The sequence below is a fragment of the Arachis ipaensis genome, chromosome B04, assembly GCF_000816755.2.
Source record: "Arachis ipaensis cultivar K30076 chromosome B04, Araip1.1, whole genome shotgun sequence".
NCBI lineage: Eukaryota > Viridiplantae > Streptophyta > Magnoliopsida > Fabales > Fabaceae > Arachis > Arachis ipaensis.
The window spans coordinates 94,111,069-94,117,854 of NC_029788.2; positions in this window are offsets into that span (position 1 = coordinate 94,111,069).

Genomic DNA, 6,786 nt, shown 5'->3' on the forward strand with positions numbered 1-6,786 from the left:
TAAATTTGATAATTAAATAATATTTTTAAAATAATTTTAATAGGTTAAATTAGATTTAAAATTAAATACTCTATATCCTAATTTTATTAAAATTTACCAAACTCCAATTTACCCAAAATCCCTAATTTCACATTTTTTCCAAATTAAATCCTAATCCTAAAATCAAATACACAAAACCCTAACTCTAACGTAACCTAGCCAGCGCTTCACTGCCACTCACCACTCAACCCCCCAGCCCCAAACACAACATAGTAGTGGCTTTGAACAAAAGAAAAAGAAAGAGAAAGTGATAAACCACTATTTTATAGTTTATCTTGTGCTCAATTGAGTGATTTTTATCAACTCTTTACCTACTTATTCATACTATTCGCATGTTTTACGTTTTCCTTCCTGATTTTGTGCTACGATTGAAAACATGCTTCGTTGGCCTTTAAATTGCTTATTATTAATTCTCTCTTATTACCATTCGATGTCTTGATATGTGTGTTAAGTGTTTTCAGAGATTACAGGACAGGAATGGCTCAGAGGATGGAAAGGAAGCATGCAAAAGTGGAAGGAATACAAGAAGTTGAAGAAGTTGCTAAGATGTCCAGCCTGACCTCTTTGCACTCAAATGGTCATAACTTTTGCTACAGAGGTCCAAATGATGCGGTTCTAGTTGCGTTGGAAAGCTAACATCCGGGGCTTCGCAACGATATATAATTTGTCATAGCTGCCTGAAGCCAAGCGATGCGAACGCGTGGATCACGCGGACGCGTGACCTGACAGAAACGCAATCCACGCAAACGCGTGGATGACGCTTCCGCGTCACTTTCCCGCGACCTGTACGTACCAGAATACGCTGGGGGCGATTTTCTGGGCTGTTTTCGACCCATTTTTCGGCCCAGAAAATACAGATTAGAGGCTATAAAGTGGGGAAATCCATTCATTCATAATCATGCTTTCATAATTAATAATTTTAAGATTAGATGTAGTTTTTAGAGAGAGAGGTTCTCTCCTCTCTCTTAGGATTTAGTTTTAGGATTTAGGATTATTTCTTCTTCATCACAGGTTCAATGTCCGTTTAATTTAGTTTTTCTTCTACTTTTATTTATCCTAGTACTTTGGTTTATTTATTTTTCTTATTGATTCTCTTCTTTTTCAATTTGGCTTATGAAATCTTTATATTTTTGGATTAAATTCCTTTTATTAAATGTAATTGAGGTATTTCAGATTTATGATTCTTATTTAGCTTTTTATATTCTTGGCTTTAATTGATTAACTGGAAGCTCTTGAGTTATCAACTTATCGTGATTGATTGTTATGTCGGCTAATTGACTGAAATTCCACTAACTCTAGTCTTTCCTTAGGAGTTGGCTAGGACTTGAGAATCTAACTAATTAGTTCACTTGACTTTCCCTTGCTTTTGTAAAGGTTAACTAAGTGGGATTAACTTCAATTCTCATAGGAGTAACTAGGATAGGACTTCCAAATTTTCATACCTTGCCAAGAGTTTATTTTATAGTTATTTATTTATTTTACTTGTCATTTGAATTACTTGTTCCTTACTTTCAAAACCCCCAATTTACAAAAACTCATAACCAATAATAAGAACATACCTCCCTGCAATTCTTTGAGAAGACGACCCGAGGTTTGAATACTTCGGTTATCAATTTTTAAGGGGTTTGTTACTTGTGACAACCAAAACTTTTGTAAGAAAGGACTTTTGTTGGTTTAGAAGCTATACCTGCAACGAGGATTTATCTGCAAATTTCTAGACCACGCAAAATTTCTCTCTTCAAAAAATGGCGTCGTTGCCGGGGAATTGCAAACGTGTGCCTTATTATTGGTTATTGTAAATATTTGCTTTTTTTTGCTTGTTTATTTGTTTTTACTTTTGTTTTTATTTTTGCTTTTTCATAAATTAAGAGGTTATTGGTTTTTATTTAGTTATTAAAAATTTTTTTCAAAAATTTGTTCTTCGTGTTCATCTTGACCTTCAAGTTGTTCTTAGTTGTTTTCTTCGTTTTGATCTAAAAATTTTAAGTTTGGTGTCATTTTATTGTTTTTCTCTTTCCTCATTTAATTCAAAAATATCTTTTCTCTTTATTTTTATTGAATTTTCGAAATTTCAAAAAAAATTTTGATTTTGATTTTAAAATTTTTATCTTATCTTATCTTAGTTTTAAATTTCAAAATTCAAATCTTTTTCAAAAATCATCTTTTTCAAAATCTTATCTTATCTTATTTCAAAATCAAATTTCAAATTTCAATATTTAAATTCCAAAATTCAAAATCCAAATTTTAAATTTTAAATTTTAAAAATCAAACCTTTTCAAAAATTTAAATCTTTTTCAAATTTTTATCTTATATTGTTGACTTTTTCAAAATTTAAATTTCAAAATTTAAAAATTCAAATTTAAAAATTTTCAAATTTCAAATTTCAAATTTCAAAATTCAAATTACAAATTTCAAATTTCAAAAATTTAAAATTCAAAATTTAATTTTCAAAATTTAAATTTCAATAACCTTTTTATTTAAATTTGTTTTTATTTTTGTTTTTAATTTTTATTTACTACTATGAACTCTCACCCCTTTGGCTATGAGTCTGGTTACAATTATGTTGCAGGAAGAGGAAATTACAATGAGAACAAGCATCAAGGTTGGAACAATCAAAGATGGGAGGAGTCACAAGGATCTGATCAACCCTCATGGCAACAACCACCCCCTTACAGTTACCAACAAGCCCCACCATATGCTTATGAACCGCCTCCTCGACATAGCTTTGAACCACCATACTCACAAGCCACCTACAACCATTCACCTCCATATGACCCTAATCCTTATCCACCACACCAACCACCATATGAACCACACCCAGAACCACCACCTCAATATTCACCATCTCCATATCCTTATCAAGAAGAACCACCTTCCTATTATGAACCATTTCTCCAAAATAATGAACCCTCCTATCCACCCCAACCTCCATTGGATAACAACGCCCTTAGTGCTATTCTTCAAGGGCAAGAAAGGATGAATAAGAGTGTGCTAAATTTCGCGGCCGCCTTAGGCGAGTTAATAAATCGATTAGCTTCCCAACATATGAGCACTCAAAGTACTCCCATGACTACATGTGGAGAATCAAAAGAAGAGCGAAGCATGAAGGAGACACTAGAAGCTTCGGTGGACAATGAGGAACATGGCTTTGTATTGGAACAAGTGGAGGAAGCCATAATAGTTACAGAGGAAGAAGTGATTGCAGACTTAGGAGATGCTGAACCTCCATGGGAAAGTCAGGTTATAGAACCTCCTTCCAAGGCGATTGAAATTGATGCTGAGGAGGGTGTACAACCTCCAAGGCATATCATAGTTGAAGACTTGGAAGAGGTTGGTCAATAGATGGAGATTAAAGAAGAAGAAGCACAGCCTCCCATGCCCTTGGTGAGCAATGAAGAAGAGATTGAATTAGAAAAAAGCTACCAAGAGGAAGAGGTTGATATTGAAGAAACTTGCAAAGAGGTGGAAGTTGTTAGAGAAGAGCACAAGGGAGTGGAGCTTGCAAATTTGTTAGAAATACCTCCCCCTAAGTTGCCATCATCCTTCACAACATTTAAGTGGGTAAAATTCATATCCCTTAGCTTTCTAATTCCACTTGAATATGGGCTACTGCAGACGGATGGTCAACTTAGAGCTCTTTGTGGCATTAAGAGTAAGAGGAAGATGGTCAGTGGTAAGAATTGTCCTGCAAGGTTCATTATGGTTGGAAGCTTTAAGTTTAAACGCAAAGGTTGGTGTAGAGCTCAATTGAATGGGTCTGGGAAGTTGTTTGGACGCTTCAGTGAGAATTCTAAGGCTAAACCACCCGGATGGAATCATGATAATCAACTTGAAAACGGGTGTAGAAACAAGATTTGGGATCCAGGAATATATGAGGATTAATTTTGGGAGCTCAAAGCTTGTGAAGAACTCCATCAAAGCTTGAGGAATTTACTTGGTATTGATAGAGCTTATTGGAAGTCCAAGCATTGGTGGAGATTTTTGGATGAATACAAGCACAAGCCACCATAACAAGGAGCTCACCAAATGTCCAACTTAAGGACTTTAACTAAAAGTGCTAGGTGGGAGACAACCCACCGTGGTATGATAGTTCCATTTCCAATCTTATTTAGTTTTATTTGTTTTTGAGTTTCATTGAACCTGGAATTACTCATAACATCCATATCATTTTGCATTCTGCATACTGTATATAAAAAAAAGAGCACGCACGTGACGCGGCAGCGTCGCTAACGCGTCCGCGTCACCAGTGCATTGGAAAGAAAAGAAAATTGAAAAGAGAGTCACGCGAGAGCGTGGCTGGAGGCGTGCCGTTGGTACAAATTGATCCACGCGTCCGCGTCACCCACGCGAACACGTGGCTCTGTAAAATCGACGTAAAGGAGTGTATGGCAGTATGTTGGGCTGGAATGGGGCTGGACTCGTGCTGGAAGCCCAAGCCCTCCCACGCGAACGTGTTCCCCACGCGGCCGCGTCGTTTTCCAAAAATGGCAATCCACGCGACCGCGTCACCCAAAAATTTGGCAAAAAGAGTTTCGAACAGAGAGTTGCACGAACGCGAGGCTGCACTCGTGCCAATCGCACAAATCAGGTCACGCAATCGCGTGACCCACGCGTCCGCGTCGCCTACGCCGCATAGCTTATCCAGATCAGCGCCAAATATATTATCTTTTCTCTTCTAATCCTAATTTCTTCTATCTTTTCTTCTTTCTGTCTTACTTCATCTTTTTAACTTCTCATCCCTCTTCACTTCCATTCTATTTCATTTAATTTATTTGCAAACTTTCATTAATTGCATTATTGGTGTTAGAAATTTATTTGGATTATTAAGGGAATTGTTTGACAATTATATTACTTTTATAGGGTTGCTTGCATGTTCAATTTAATACTTTCAATAGCTTATTTACCATGCACGCTATGTGTTTGTGAAAATGCCCGTATGACATTGTGCACTATTTTTCGATTTCTTTCTATCTACTACTCTAAATGCTTGCTTTTCACAAAAGCCTTTTTATATTTTATTACTTAAATATAATTATTATTACAAACATGTTGTTAGTTTGAAAGACTTGGTAATCTAACTTGGACATTGAATGTTTGATCTATACTACTCATGCCTTTGCCAGCATGCCAATAAACATCTTGCATTTAATTATCATTATATGCACTTGCTATATTTCCATTAATGAACTTTTTCCATGTAGTCATGACCATGTGTTAACGTCATTCTTCTTTATTGTGCATTGATTACCACCTTTCCCGCTCTCTTCCTTGATATAACCCTTAGCTTTAAAAGTTACTTTCTTTTTCCCTTTTCAGGATGGTCACCAAGAAGGGTAAAGAGAAAGCTACTCCCAAACCACCGGCAAGGAAAGGAACAAAAAGAGCCCCAGCTGAGAATCCACAACCCCCATCCACTTGCACATCTTAGCATGCACCGAGGACGGTGCAATCTTTAAGTATGGGAAGTTCGATACCGACTTCCAGGGGTTAGTTACCTTCTTTTCAACACCAATACTCTATTTTCTTTGTTTGTTCATTGTTGCATTTGCATATTTAATTGCATGTTTGTTTGATTTTATGCATTTAGTTACTACTTGGTTGAAGTAATATTTTCTTTTTCAAGAAATTTTTATAGTATTTCACTAATTTAAATTAAAATTTTTGTGTTAAATTTGTTTGAAGTTGTATTTAGAACATGGTTTTGAGTCAAAGAACACACAACCTGTGAGATTTTGAGCTTATTTATATGGTTACATTATTTAACCATAAATATTTTATTCTTGTGTGTTTTCTTTTCTATATGATTGCAATCTTTGCTTTGTTCCACTTTATATGTCCATTATTTAGTGTATTTACATGCTTGCATATGATTGAGGCCATTATTTGTTATTAGCTCACTTATCCCAAATAAGCCTACCTTTTACATCACCCTTGTTAGCCACTTTGAACTTTTTAACCCCCTTCTATTTCATAACCACATTACTAGCCTTAATCAGAAAAACAAAATAAAAATTTCAAATTGAATCCTTGGTTAGCTTAAGATAGATATTGTGTAGAATTCAAGTGTGAGAAATTTTATGGGAACACGGGATGATATGAAAAAGAGGGAATTAAATTGAATAAGTTATTTGAAAATTTGGGAAGTATGCTCATGTGAAATCAAAATAATTAAATTACCATGTGTATTGAAAAAAAATATTAAGTAATTAAATAAGGGAATACAAAAAAAAAAGAGAAGAAAAATAATATTACCCCAAATGCAAAATAAAAAGAATCAATGAACATGGGACAAAATTCAAAAATAAGTTTTGATACATGAGCATGTAATACAAAAGTGGGAAAAATTTGGGTAGCTAGGTAAAGAATTTTAAAATTATATAAAGTATGTATATATTAGGTGAGATCTTAGACTAATCAAGGATTCACTTTATAAAGCTCACTTGGCCATACATATATCCTTACCTTTACCTCAGCCCCATTACAACCCTAAAAAGACCTCATGATGTTTGCATTGATATGCTAAATATTTGTTGATTGGTTAGATGAAGAACAAAGTTTAGAAAGTATGATTAGAGAAGAGTAGAGTGAATTACCCTATACACTTGAGAGACTAGAGTGATATACACTACCAGTGAGGGTTCAATGCTTGATTCTATGTTCCCTGCTTTCATGAGCTATCTTCTTATAAGTTTACTTGTCTTTTATTGTATGATTTGAATTAGTGAAATCTGATTTATGTTTGTCTTG